The sequence below is a fragment of the Pseudophryne corroboree genome, chromosome 8, assembly GCF_028390025.1.
Source record: "Pseudophryne corroboree isolate aPseCor3 chromosome 8, aPseCor3.hap2, whole genome shotgun sequence".
NCBI classification, from domain to species: domain Eukaryota; kingdom Metazoa; phylum Chordata; class Amphibia; order Anura; family Myobatrachidae; genus Pseudophryne; species Pseudophryne corroboree.
In genome coordinates, this window is record NC_086451.1 from 176,484,770 (window position 1) to 176,499,976 (window position 15,207).

Genomic DNA, 15,207 nt, shown 5'->3' on the forward strand with positions numbered 1-15,207 from the left:
ATAGAGGAGGCGGTGCAAGGCATCCTGGGAACAGTCAAAGCTTTAGCCTGTTGGTGCCTTGGATCAACATCCAACTCTACACCCCGATGTTAGTGTAGTGCCTTTTGGGGTTAAGGTTTTACAGAAAGTTACAGGTTTTTTTAATTTAGTAAAATATGCCCCATTTTAAAGATAGGGCATTTAAATTTGTTGCACCTGTGCAGTACATAGCAGCCTGCAGGGCATGTACAGTGGCTTCATTTGGGTGCACATACATTGCCGGCTCCTGGTCGCAAACTGAAATTATTGTGTGTAAGTGGAATTAGCGGTGTTTATGTCATACAGGGGGGTGGGGGAGGTTTGTGGTTGGCGGGGGGCACGCTGTGCGATTATTATCCTGCATCTATACATACATGCGCTAACACCTGGACATACACTGATGTACCCACACCTAATATCCATACATACACGCCCTGACACCTGGACATACACCAACATTCCCACACCTGCATCTATACATACACATGCTGACACCTGGACATACACCAACATACAAGCACCTGCATCTATATATACACGCGCTGACAAATGGACATACACCGACGTACCCACACTTGCATCTATACATACATGCACTGACATCTGGACATACAAGCACCTGCATCTATACATACACGCGCTGACACCTGAACCTACACTGACGTTCCCACACCTGCATCTATACATACACATTCTGACACCTGGACATACACAGACGTACCCACACCTGCATCTATACATACACGCGTTGACACCTGGACGTACACTGACGTACACACACCTACATCTATATATGCATGGATGCAAATGTGGGTACGTCTGTATACGTCCAGTTGTTAGCATGTGTATGTATAGATGTTAGGTGTGGGTACATCAGTGTATGTCCAGGTGTCAGCACATGTATGTATAGATTCACATGTGGGTACGTTGGTGTACGTTTAGGGGTCAGCGTGTTTATGTATAGATGTTGGTGTGTGTATGTCAGTGTACGTACAGATATAGGTGTGTGTATGTATGCATGTATGTATGTATGTATGTATGTAAATGTATAGTGGAAGGTGTGATACATACATATAACACATACATGATAGATACATACATATATCACACACACGATAGATAGATAGATAGATAGATAGATAGATAGATAGATAGATAGAACACATACATACAAGATAGATACATACATACATGATAGATACATATATACACACACATACGATAGATAGATAGATAGATAGATAGATAGATATCACAAACATATATGATTCATACATATATCACACACACATACATGATACATACATGAGAAAGACCTGGGATGGTGATGAGGCCCGGGCCCCCTGCTGATGTTGCGTTGAGGAAGGCAGTGTTCCAGGGCGGATGCCAGTCGGGGAGAGCGCCGCGCAGCCCGGGAAAAATACTGCTGAGGAGCTACATCTGGAAGAGCCCCAGGGAGGGAGAGTGTCACATGCCCCATCCTGCGCGGCACACTCTGCAGGCCTGCACATGGGAAGGGAGGTCTCTGGCCACACATACTCACCCTGCTGCTGAAGCCCCGCTGCTGTCCTCATCAGCGCTCTCCAGCGGGGAGCGGGGCCAGGATGAACCTCAACCTGTGAGAACTATCTTCATGATCAAGAGATCTCATATGCAAGATAAGTATGTGTTGGGAAAGGGCTGGGGAGGGCGGCTGCTCGGGCACACCCTCGTCAAGTTAAGGAGATTTAACTGAGGAAGCACAAGGGAACTCTCGTCTGAGGACAACAACTGCAGGGAGACCACATCTTTTCAGATGAACATGGGAGGGCGGAAGGCTGCCTAATACTGAAGCACCCTCAGACATTAAACCATATGCAACAACTATTGCAAGCATTCCTGGGGGAAGGTCTGCAGCAGACGGATTTGCATTCGGTGATGTCATCCAAGCAGTGGGCCAAAGTTGGCTGGAACCCTCATCTGTATATGAAAAGAGAAAAGGGGCATGCGGGGCATGGCGGTCTTTTGCGGCGCTTGGATAACCCCAAGTTTGCATTAAACACCCCCACCCTCCTTCGGTGTGGGGCTCATGTTGGCCATGCCCAAGCCCCTGAAGCATTCAAGCTGATTTCTTGCAGCAGCTGGGCACTGTAACAGCTTCAGAGCTGCTCTACAAGACAAGTAAAAGGGTGTGGGCCCTGCAGCACCACCGGTAGTTTGCATACACACATATATAGGACAGCATCTCTTATATGCCCCAGGGTCAATAAAATAGTATCCTTGTCTAGGCTATCCATCCCCTCAGATAAGGCATTTGTCCATGCCGCTACAGCACTACACACCCAGGTCGACGCAATTGCCGGTCTGAGTAAGGTACCTGAATGTGTATAAATGGACTTCAGGGTAATCTCCTGTTTGCGGTCAGCACACTCTTTGAGGGTAGCCGTATCCTGGGACGGGAGGGCTACCTTCTTGGATAAGCGTGTTAATGCTTTGTCCACCCTAGGGGAGGATTCCCATCGTAACCTATCCGTTGATGGGAAAGGATACGCCATAAGAATCCTTTTGGAAATCTGCAGTCTTTTATCTGGAGATTTCCAAGCTTTTTCACATAACTCGTTCAGCTCGTGTGAGGGGGGAAAGGTTACCTCAGGCTTCTTTCCCTTGTACATATGTACCCTCTTGTCAGCGACAGGGGGTTACTCTGTGATGTGCAAAACATCTTTTATTGCCATAATCATAAATCGAATGGATTTTGCCAATTTTGGCTGTAACTTTGCATCATCGTAATCGACACTGGAGTCAGAATCCGTGTCGGTATCTGTGTTAACAAACTGGGATAGTGGGCGCTTATGAGACCCTGACAGTCCCTGCAACATAGGATCAGGCATGGGTTGAGACCCTGACTGTCCCAAAGCTTCTGCCTTGTCTAATCTTTTGTGCAATGAGTTTACACTAGCATTTAAAACATTCCACATATCCATCCAATCAGCTGTCGGCGGAGACACCACATTCATTTGCTCCCGCTCCTCTCTAATATAGCCTTCTTCCTCAGACATGTCGACACACGTGTACCGACACACCACACACACAGGGAATGCTTTTTCTGAAGACAGTTTCCCCACAAGGCCCTTTGGAGAGACAGAGAGGGAGTATGCCAGCACACACCCCAGCGCTATATAACCCAGGAATAAAACAGTAACTTAATGTTTGCCCAGTAGTGCTGCTGTATGTAATTTGCGAATTATGTGCCCCCCCCCCCCTCTTTTCAACCCTCTTGTCTAACGTGGTATAAGCAGGGTAGAGTCCGGGGAGCTTCCTCTCAGCGGTGCTGTGGAGAAAAAATGGCGCTGGTGAGTGCTGAGGGAGAAGCCCCTCCCCCTCGGAGGCGGGCTTCTGTCCCGCTTAAACTGTAAAATTGGTGGGGGCTCATACATATATACAGTGCCCAGCTGTATATATGTTATATTTTTGCGAAAGAGGTTTATATTGCTGCCCAGGGCGCCCCCCCTGCGCCCTGCACCCTTACAGTGACCGGAGTATGTGAGGTGTATGGGAGCAAAGGCACACAGCTGCAGTGCTGTGCGTTACCTCAGTGAAGATCATGAAGTCTTCTGCCGCCTCTGAAGTCTTCTTTTCTTCTCATACTCACCCGGCTTCTATCTTCCGGCTCTGCGAGGGGGACGGAGGCGCGGCTCTGGGACGGACGGCGAGGGTGAGATCCTGCGTACCAATCCCTCTGGAGCTAATGGTGTCCAGTAGCCTAAGAAGCAGGACCTTGCAACTCAGAGAGTAGGGCTGCTTCTCTCCCCTCAGTCCCTCGATGAGGGAGTCTGTTGCCAGCAGTGCTCCCTGAAAATTAAAAACCTAACAAAATACTTTCTGTCAGAAAGCTCAGGAGAGCTCCTGAAAAGCACCCAGTCTCCACTGGGCACAGTATCAAACTGAGGTCTGGAGGAGGGGCATAGAGGGAGGAGCCAGTGCACACCCAGAACTAAAGTCTTTCTTAAAGTGCCCATGTCTCCTGCGGAGCCCGTCTATCCCCATGGTCCTTACGGAGTCCCCAGCATCCTCTAGGACTTTAGAGAAAATAGGATTTTAATACCTACTGGTAAATCCTTTTCTCTTAGTCCGTAGAGGATGCTGGGCACCCGTCCCAGTGCGTACTGTGTCTGCAGTTATTAAATGGCCCTTAACTCCAGAACATTTATGTGGAGACAACTTTCCTGACTTGACCATCTTCCTTGGATGTTTTCCCCCTGTGTGACTGCTCCCCAGCCTCGGAGGGTTGCATCCGTGGTCCCTAGGATCCCGTCCTGGATCCCAAACTATCGCCCCTCTAGGTGGTGAGAACTGTGCAGCCACCAATGGAGTGAGATTCTGGTCTTGGAAGACAGGATTATCCTCCGGTGCATGTGTAGGTGGGATCCGGACCACTTGTCCAACAGGTCCCACTGGAACACTCTGGCATGGAGCCTGCCAAACTGAATGGCCTCGTAGGCCGCAACCATCTTCCCCAGCAACCGAATGCATTGATGGATTAACACTCTTGCTGGTTTCAGAATTTGTTTGACCAGACTCTGGATCTCCAGAGCCATTCCACTAGAAGAAAACCTCTTCTGTGTCCAGTATCACTCCCAAAAACAACAACCGCGTCATTAGGATATCGGATTTTTCTGTATTTTGGAATAATTGCATACCATAACGAGATATTATGGTGATGGGACCTAAATCTAAGCACAGAATGCATTTATGTTTCATATATACCATATACACACAGCCTGAAGGTCATTTTAGACAATATTTTTTATAACTTTGTGCATTAAACAAAGTGTGTGTACATTCACAGAATTCATTTATGTGTCATATACACCTTATACACACAGTCTGAAGTTCATTTAATACAATATTTTTAATAACTTTGAGTATTAAACAAAGTTTGTGTACACTGAGCCATCAAAAAACAAAGGTTTCACTATCTCAGTCTCACTCAAAAAAGTCCGTATTTCGGAATATTTGGATATGGGATACTCAACCTGTATTACTTTTTTCTGCTACTGGTTCTTTACCTATGCAAACAAGCATCTGACTTGCCTTTCCTATTGCTTTGTTACATTGCTCACCTGAAATAGTAATACTTAGATAGCTTTCCTCTTGCCATTATAATGCCCTTAATATTATAGTTAGCCTTTGTATTTTTGAGACGTGTATGATTTTGCATTTTTTGGCATTAAATGTTGCCATGTTCTTGACCATTCCTCTAGTCCAGGGGCGGAACTGCCAGAGACAACGGAGTCAGTTGCCGCCGGGCTCCAGCCCTAAAGGGGCTTCCTCCATTGCCCTCCGGCTGTTACGTGCCCTTCCTACTAAATAGACAAAGGCGCTACCAGCAGGGTCTCGCAGTTTGTACATTCCATGCCGTAACACCCTTCTTTCCACCTTTTTAAAGACCCAGCCCAGCAGCCTCGCCGCTGCCACCACCGCTAGCTGCAGCACTGCCAGCGGTGGGGTGCCCCTGCTTCTTCTCACACCACAGATAGCTGGGCAGCACTGCAACTGCCTGCCTGATTGCTCCGCCCCCTTCCGGCTCCCAAGCACCTCTGCTGCCCAGTGATCCAGGAGCCTGCTGCTAGGAAGAAGTGGCCGAGCTTCAGCAAGCGAGTCTGGACACTGGCGGAGGAAGCCATGATAACCAGATAATGGGGAGTGGAGAGCCAGTTCCAAGGTAATACTTTATACAGCTGGTTGAGATCCTGGTCGGTGGATATGGATTCCAAGAAAACCCTGGAGGTGCTTCCTTTCAAGGGAGACACTCTCTTTGGAGAAGACCTCAATAAGATTGTAGCTGATCTGGCTACCGCTAAAACAGCTTGCCTACCTAGTATGACTTCTACCACGCAGAAGGCTAAAAGTACTTTCCCTTGGCCCTTTCATCCTCAAGGTAAAGCGTACCCAAGGTCAGGCATACCCAAAGCAAGCTCATGCTTCCAGACCTGCCAAGCCCAGACTGAAGCAAGCCTGGGCTGCCCATCAGCCTGCTTCCAAAACGGACAAGCCTGCCGCATGACGGTGCAGGCCTCCCTCTGGGGGATCCCAGGGTGGGGGGCCCGACTTCTAGGTTTGGCATAATTCTAAGCTAGAGAATTCTGTTTGGAGCTCACCTTGTACTTTGTGAAGAAATAATCAGCATTGTGGCTGAGCAGATACATGTAGTGTGTGGCTGCAAACTGCATGGATCTGCTGCGTTGTAATGCTGATACTTTTTTTTTCAAAGTACCAATAGCTTCATATAATGTTCACAATTTTTATGCAGGATCAAATAGCTCAATAGGTAGAGTGTTTGATTAGAATTCAACAGGTTATAGGTTTGAATCCTGGGTATGGTAGTTTGAGATGTGTTATTTAATAAAGTATGTTGTTCTGACTGCCGGCATCCTATCACCTGGGATATCATACTAAATAAATGGAGTTGATCAATTTTTTTTTATTTTTTTTTTAAACTAGGGACAATTTCCAGATACTTTTCTTTATAACTGAGATTGCCCCCTGGAACTTCACATCAGTTGACAACTATGCATGAGTGGGCAGTGCTTGCTCTGGATCTGCCCACCCATTTATGTGCCGTCATAAAAGAAAGCACAACTGACAGTTATCCTGGGCGTACACTACACAATTATCTGTCAGGCTATCTATCCAGTCTGGATGGATGGAATGAAAATCTGGTAATGTATAGGAGCAAATGTCAATTAACCATTTGCTCCCAAACACTAGAAAAGTGGTCAAAAATGGTCATTACACAAATTGGTTAAACCCAAAATTTAACCAATTTGTTTAGGGGACCATTTTTGTCCATTTTCTAGTGTTTGAGAGTAAATCGTTGATGGTCATTTGCTCACATAGATAACCGGATTTCTATTCCAACCAGCCAGTGTTGGAGATATGGTCTGCCAGATTACATAATGCATACCAGAGCCATAACTAGACTTTTTGGTGCCCTGTGACAGATAATTATATGCCCCCCCCCCTCCCCATTTTTGCAATATAGACAAAAGGCGCATGCCTTGTGGGGAAGGGGCATAACAAGATTGGTCTCAGAGAAAGCACATGAGATATGAAGATATATCTAGTATACTTGACACTCAATGGTTTGTGGTATTGCCGGGGTGCCCTCCTTAAATGCATATACAGTCACACATGGCGTGTTTGTGCAAATGGCATATTAGCAGTCAGCACTAACTGGTGACATGCCATTTGTACAAGTAAGCCATGTGTGACTAGTATATAAACATACTTTATTAAATAACACCTCAAACTATCATACCCAGGATTCAAACCTATAACCTGTTGAATTCTAATCAAATACCCTACCCATTGAGCTACTTGATCCTGCATCTATTCTAACCTCCAAAAACAGATTCAGTTGCATTTTCCAGCGTGTTTTGTTTGCGCCTTTGCAAATGTCTTACATCGACAAACTTATTTAGTACTATTTTGCAAATAGGGTTACATTGTCGCAACATTGTGTTCCCTAATTGCTTGATTTTTTTAAATGCAACAATTGATAAAGACACCTGATAATTGCTCTGTGGAGTCTTATTTTGTGTCTACTTCTTATCTACATTTAATTCCCTACCTCTAATCAAGGCATTTTTAAATGCTGGGGGCTGCCAGGACGTGAGGCCTACCTAGACTTTAGATCTGAATTTGAATGTACTTGTGAACTAACTTAATTTCCTACTTCTAAATTCATTCCTAAATTCACTACTTATATTAATCCTGTAGTTGGGCATTTTGAGCCTTCAATTGTGGGCATTGTTTTGTGTCCAGACCAGCAGCTGGTGGTGTGCATTTTGCTGGAAAGGCATCGAAGACCTCCGATATGCTGCATCTCCTGATGTGTGTCTCCCTCAAGTGGCTGTCAGCAAATGCATGCTAGACACCCCATTCCAAGCTGATTGTGACATCACGGAACATGCATCATAGAACAGGCATGCTAGAATATGGGTCTTCAACCTGCGACCCTCCAGCTGCTGTGGAACTACATATACCAGCATGCCCTGCCTCAGTTTTAGCATACCTTAATAGCAAAACTGTGGCAGGGCATGCTGGGATGTGTAGTTTCACAGCAGCTGGAGGGCCACAGGATGAAGACCCATGTGCTAGAGCCAAGCCGCAGGTACATTGAATGCTAGCAAGCTGAATGTTTAAATCCTTTTTGTTCCGCAGCATTCCAATGCGGAAGATTCCATGGAACCAGAGATTATTCCATTGAGAAGGACATGCTGCCTGGATGACTGCACTGTGCAAATTAAGTCACGGAGCCAGTTGGCTTGTGGGTGGCTCTGGTGACTGGGTGGTTGGGTGGGCGGTGTGTCGGAGGTGGAGCACATGCAAATGAATGTGTATCATCCAGCTAGTGAGAGTGAAAACTCATGCAGGAGTGTGCCTGCTTGTCAGTGGGTTATGCACCTTGCCAGACGTCAAATCTACATGGAGCAGCTGGAGGGGACAAGAGCAGGTTTGCAAAATATAGATAGAAGAGCATATATGCTGGCGCATTCTCCATGATTGTGTCAGCTTATGTTTTGGTGCACTGCACTTTCCTCCATTAAGTTTTAGCTATTTTGGTTAAACGCAAGTGTAGTTGCTTCTCGCCCTTTTGGCTGTGATCTTGTATCGTGGTTAAAGAGTCTGCTGGAGGGATTGTTTTCTTCATTGGCGAGAGACTGAAGATATTCCAGGATGGAAGGCTTGGGAACACTATCCGTTTTTCAGTTGTGGAAGAGTTGAAAGACCGGATTGGACTACATTCTATAGTAAAGGATATCTTTGTATTTATTAATCCTCCCTTTATATGTGTCTGTCTTTCAATAAAGCTTCGGGCTTGTGATTCCCTCACCCTCTTACACTCCACACCCATAGCCTTATTAACTGTTGTATTATTGTATTGTTTAAATGTATAGTGCAGTTCATGATTTATAGTGTAGGCTGGCCTGTGCTGTAGTTCTTGAACTGTACTATACCGACAGCATTTGTATTGTGTTTTATCTGTGCTGCAACACAGTACTTATGTGTGTAATGTTTATGTATGTTTTTTTGCTTCTTTATGTCAATAAAGACTGCTTTTTCAATCCAATATCTGAAAACAATCAATGTTTATCTTTGATGGCAATAGAAGTGGTATGATATTTGCTGCTTTTGAAAGGCAATATCTGATATGTCCCCTATCTGGGAACCATATATTAAATGGCTTTTCAGAAAAGGGAGATGGTAGAAGAGCTTTCAGTACTGGTAGGACCGATGCACATTTCCTATTCTAGCCTCCAAAAACAGATTCAGTTGCATTTTCCAGCGTGTTTTGGATGCGCCTTTGCAAATGTCTTACATCGACAAACTTATTTAGTACTATTTTGCAAATAGGGTTACATTGTTGCAACATTGTGTTCCCTAATTGCTTGATTTTTTAAATGCAACAATTGATAAAGACACCTGATAACTGCTCTGTGGAGTCTTATTTTGTGTCTACTTTTTATCTACATTTAATTCTCTACCTCTAATCAAGGCATTTTTAAGTGCTGGGAACTGCCAGGACGTGAGGCCTACCTAGACTTTAGATCTGAATTTGAATGTACTTGTGAACTAACTTAATTTCCTACTTCTAAATTCATTCCTAAATTCACTACTTACATGAATCCTGTAGTTGGGCATTTTGGGACTTCGATTGTGGGCATTGTTTTGTGTCCAGACCAGCAGCAGGTGGTGTGCATTTGCTGGAAAGGCATCGAAGACCTCCGATATGCTGCATCTCCTGATGTGTGTCTCCCTCAAGTGGCTGTCAGCAAATGCCTGCTAGACACCCCATTCCAAGCTGATTGTGACATCACGGTACATGCATCATAGAACAGGCATGCTAGAACATGGGTCTTCAACCTGCGACCCTCCAGCTGCTGTGGAACTACACATCCCAGCATGCCCTGCCTCAGTTTTAGCATACCTTAATAGCAAAACTGTGGCAGGGCATGCTGGGATGTGTAGTTTCACAGCAGCTGGAGGGCCACAGGATGAAGACCCATGTGCTAGAGCCAAGCCGCAGGTACATTGAATGCTAGCAAGCTGAATATTTAAATCCTTTTTGTTCCGCAGCATTCCAATGTGGAAGATTCCATGGAACCAGAGATCCTTCCATTGAGAAGGACATGCTGCCTGGATGACTACACTGTGCAAATTAAATCACGGAGCTAGTTGGTTTGTGGGTGGCTCTGGTGACTGGGTGGTTGGGTGGGTGGTGTGTCGGAGGTGGAGCACATGCAAATGATTGTGTATCATCCAGCTAGTGAGAGAGAAAACTCATGCAGGAGTGTGCCTGCTTGTCAGTGGGTTATGCACCTTGCCAGACGTCAAATCTACATAGAGCAGCTGGAGGGGACAAGAGCAGGTTTGCAAAATATAGATAGAAGAGCATATATGCTGGCACATTCTCCATGATTGTGTCAGCTTATGTTTTGGTGCACTGCACTTTCCTCCACTAAGTTTTAGCCATTTTTGTTAAGCTCAAGTGTAGTTGCTTCTCGGCCTTTTGGCTGTGATCTTGTATCGTGGTTGAAGGGTCTGCTGGAGGGAGGGATTGTTTTCTTCATTGGCGAAAGACCAAAGATATTCCAGGATGGAAGGCTTGGGAACACTATCCGTTTTTCAGTTGTGGAAGAGCACAGAGGTCGGATTGGACTACATTCTATAGTAAAGGATACCTTTCTATTTATTGCCCCTCCCCTTATATGTGTCTGTGTTACAATAAAGCTTCGGTCTTGTGATTCCCTCACCCTCTTACACTCCACACCCATAGCCTTATTAACTGTTGTATTATTGTATTGTTTAAATGTATAGTGCAGTTCATGATTTATAGTGTAGGCTGGCCTGTGCTGTAGTTCTTGAACTGTACTATACCGACAGCATTTGTATTGTGTTTTATCTGTGCTGCAACACAGTACTTATGTGTGTAATGTTTATGTATGTTTTTTTGCTTCTTTATGTCAATAAAGACTGCTTTTTCAATCCAATATCTGAAAACAATCAATGTTTATCTTTGATGGCAATAGAAGTGGTATGATATTTGCTGCTTTTGAAAGGCAATATCTGATATGTCCCCTATCTGGGAACCATATATTAAATGGCTTTTCAGAAAAGGAAGATGGTAGAAGAGCTTTCAGTACTTGTTTGACCGATGCACATTTCCTATTCTAGCCTCCAAAAACAGATTCAGTTGCATTTTCCAGTGTGTTTTAAATGCGCCTTTGCAAATGTCTTACATCGACAAACTTATTTAGTACTATTTTGCAAATAGGGTTACATTGTTGCAACATTGTGTTCCCTAATTGCTTGATTTTTTAAATGCAACAATTGATAAAGACACCTGATAACTGCTCTGTGGAGTCTTATTTTGCATCTACTTCTTATCTACATTTAATTCCCTACCTCTAATCAAGGCATTTTTAAATGCTGGGGGCTGCCAGGACGTGAGGCCTACCTAGACTTTAGATCTGAATTTGAATGCACTTGTGAACTAACTTAATTTCCTACTTCTAAATTCATTCCTAAATTCACTACTTACATGAATCCTGTAGTTGGGCATTTTGGGACTTCGATTGTGGGCATTGTTTTGTGTCCAGACCAGCAGCAGGTGGTGTGCATTTGCTGGAAAGGCATCGAAGACCTCCGATATGCTGCATCTCCTGATGTGTGTCTACCTCAAGTGGCTGTCAGCAAATGCCTGCTAGATACCCCATTCCAAGCTGATTGTGACATCACGGAACATGCATCATAGAACAGGCATGCTAGAACATGGGTCTTCAACCTGCGACCCTCCAGCTGCTGTGGAACTACACATCCCAGCATGCCCTGCCTCAGTTTTAGCATACCTTAATAGCAAAACTGTGGCAGGGCATGCTGGGATGTGTAGTTTCACAGCAGCTGGAGGGCCACAGGATGAAGACCCATGTGCTAGAGCCAAGCCGCAGGTACATTGAATGCTAGCAAGCTGAATGTTTAAATCCTTTTTGTTCCGCAGCATTCCAATGCGGAAGATTCCATGGAACCAGAGATTATTCCATTGAGAAGGACATGCTGCCTGGATGACTGCACTGTGCAAATTAAGTCACGGAGCCAGTTGGCTTGTGGGTGGCTCTGGTGACTGGGTGGTTGGGTGGGCGGTGTGTCGGAGGTGGAGCACATGCAAATGAATGTGTATCATCCAGCTAGTGAGAGTGAAAACTCATGCAGGAGTGTGCCTGCTTGTCAGTGGGTTATGCACCTTGCCAGACGTCAAATCTACATGGAGCAGCTGGAGGGGACAAGAGCAGGTTTGCAAAATATAGATAGAAGAGCATATATGCTGGCGCATTCTCCATGATTGTGTCAGCTTATGTTTTGGTGCACTGCACTTTCCTCCACTAAGTTTTAGCTATTTTGGTTAAACGCAAGTGTAGTTGCTTCTCGCCCTTTTGGCTGTGATCTTGTATCGTGGTTAAAGAGTCTGCTGGAGGGATTGTTTTCTTCATTGGCGAGAGACTGAAGATATTCCAGGATGGAAGGCTTGGGAACACTATCCGTTTTTAAGTTGTGGAAGAGTTGAAAGACCGGATTGGTCTACATTCTATAGTAAAGGATATCTTTGTATTTATTAATCCTCCCTTTATATGTGTCTGTCTTTCAATAAAGCTTCGGGCTTGTGATTCCCTCACCCTCTTACACTCCACACCCATAGCCTTATTAACTGTTGTATTATTGTATTGTTTAAATGTATAGTGCAGTTCATGATTTATAGTGTAGGCTGGCCTGTGCTGTAGTTCTTGAACTGTACTATACCGACAGCATTTGTATTGTGTTTTATCTGTGCTGCAACACAGTACTTATGTGTGTAATGTTTATGTATGTTTTTTTGCTTCTTTATGTCAATAAAGACTGCTTTTTCAATCCAATATCTGAAAACAATCAATGTTTATCTTTGATGGCAATAGAAGTGGTATGATATTTGCTGCTTTTGAAAGGCAATATCTGATATGTCCCCTATCTGGGAACCATATATTAAATGGCTTTTCAGAAAAGGGAGATGGTAGAAGAGCTTTCAGTACTGGTAGGACCGATGCACATTTCCTATTCTAGCCTCCAAAAACAGATTCAGTTGCATTTTCCAGCGTGTTTTGGATGCGCCTTTGCAAATGTCTTACATCGACAAACTTATTTAGTACTATTTTGCAAATAGGGTTACATTGTTGCAACATTGTGTTCCCTAATTGCTTGATTTTTTAAATGCAACAATTGATAAAGACACCTGATAACTGCTCTGTGGAGTCTTATTTTGTGTCTACTTTTTATCTACATTTAATTCTCTACCTCTAATCAAGGCATTTTTAAGTGCTGGGGGCTGCCAGGACGTGAGGCCTACCTAGACTTTAGATCTGAATTTGAATGTACTTGTGAACTAACTTAATTTCCTACTTCTAAATTCATTCCTAAATTCACTACTTACATGAATCCTGTAGTTGGGCATTTTGGGACTTCGATTGTGGGCATTGTTTTGTGTCCAGACCAGCAGCAGGTGGTGTGCATTTGCTGGAAAGGCATCGAAGACCTCCGATATGCTGCATCTCCTGATGTGTGTCTCCCTCAAGTGTCTGTCAGCAAATGCCTGCTAGACACCCCATTCCAAGCTGATTGTGACATCACGGTACATGCATCATAGAACAGGCATGCTAGAACATGGGTCTTCAACCTGCGACCCTCCAGATGCTGTGGAACTACACAACCCAGCATGCCCTGCCTCAGTTTTAGCATACCTTAATAGCAAAACTGTGGCAGGGCATGCTGGGATGTGTAGTTTCACAGCAGCTGGAGGGCCACAGGATGAAGACCCATGTGCTAAAGCCAAGCCGCAGGTACATTGAATGCTAGCAAGCTGAATATTTAAATCCTTTTTATTCCGCAGCATTCCAATGTGGAAGATTCCATGGAACCAGAGATCCTTCCATTGAGAAGGACATGCTGCCTGGATGACTACACTGTGCAAATTAAATCACGGAGCCAGTTGGCTTGTGGGTGGCTCTGGTCACTGGGTGGTTGGGTGGGTGGTGTGTCGGAGGTGGAGCACATGCAAATGATTGTGTATCATCCAGCTAGTGAGAGAGAAAACTCATGCAGGAGTGTGCCTGCTTGTCAGTGGGTTATGCACCTTTCCAGACGTCAAATCTACATGGAGCAGCTGGAGAGGACAAGAGCAGGTTTGCAAAATATAGACAGAAGAGCTCTCCAGCCTAGTTTGCTGTCTGTTTCCACTTCTCTTTTCTTGAGCCGCTCCCTTCTATGCCCTTGCGCACTATCCTGACTTCTCCCATCTGCTTACTTTGTGCCTTCCAACGCACAATGCGAACTACAGGTAGTGCTGCAGGGCCCACACCCTTTTACTTGCCATACAGAGCAGCTCTAGAGCTGTTACAGTGCCCAGCTTCTGCAAGAAATCAGCTTGAATGCTTCAGGGGCTGGGGCATAGCCAACATGAGCCCCACACCGAAGGAGCGTGGAGGTGTTTAATGCGAACTAGGGGTCATCCAAGCGCTGCAAAAGGCCGACATGCCCTGCACGCCCATTTTCTCTATTCATATGCAGACGAGGGTTGAAGCCAACTTTGACCCACTGCTTGGATGACATCACCATATGCAAATCCATCTGCTGCAGGCCTTCCTCCAGGAATGCTTGCACTAGTTGTTGCATTTGGTTTGTTGTTTGGGGGTGCTTCAGTATTAGGCAGCCTTCTGCCCTCCCATGTTCATCTGAAAATATGTGTTCTCCCTGCAGTTGTTGTCCCCAGATGAGAGTTCCCTTGTGCTGCCTCAGTTGAATCTTCTTTACTTGACAGAGATGTGCCTGAGCAGCGGCCCTCCCCAGCCCTATCCCAAATCATACTTATTTTGCATAGGAGATACCATGGTCATGAAGATTGTTCTCCCAGGGTGAGGTTCATTCATTGCATTCTGGGTATGCTGACCCCTGTGATTTCCCCAAATGTGGGAAACTTGACTGCATTATTTGTGGTAGTGGGGGACTGTGTTTGTGCTTTCCTCTGGTCAGCTCTGGTAAAAGTCAGATTTCTTTGTCTCAGATCTTCCTCTAGCCTTGTTCTTCTTTCGAGAGTTCCCTTGTGCTGCCTCAGTTGGATCT

General features: G+C 45.0%; 1 non-coding gene across 1 annotated transcript; it reads left to right on the plus strand.

The window, feature by feature from the left end:
* Positions 1–14,948: 14,948 nt before the first annotated feature.
* LOC134950558 (U1 spliceosomal RNA) lies at positions 14,949–15,112 on the plus strand. Its single transcript, XR_010183457.1, has one exon. It is a non-coding gene; the product is annotated as a U1 spliceosomal RNA (small nuclear RNA).
* Positions 15,113–15,207: the final 95 nt, after the last annotated feature.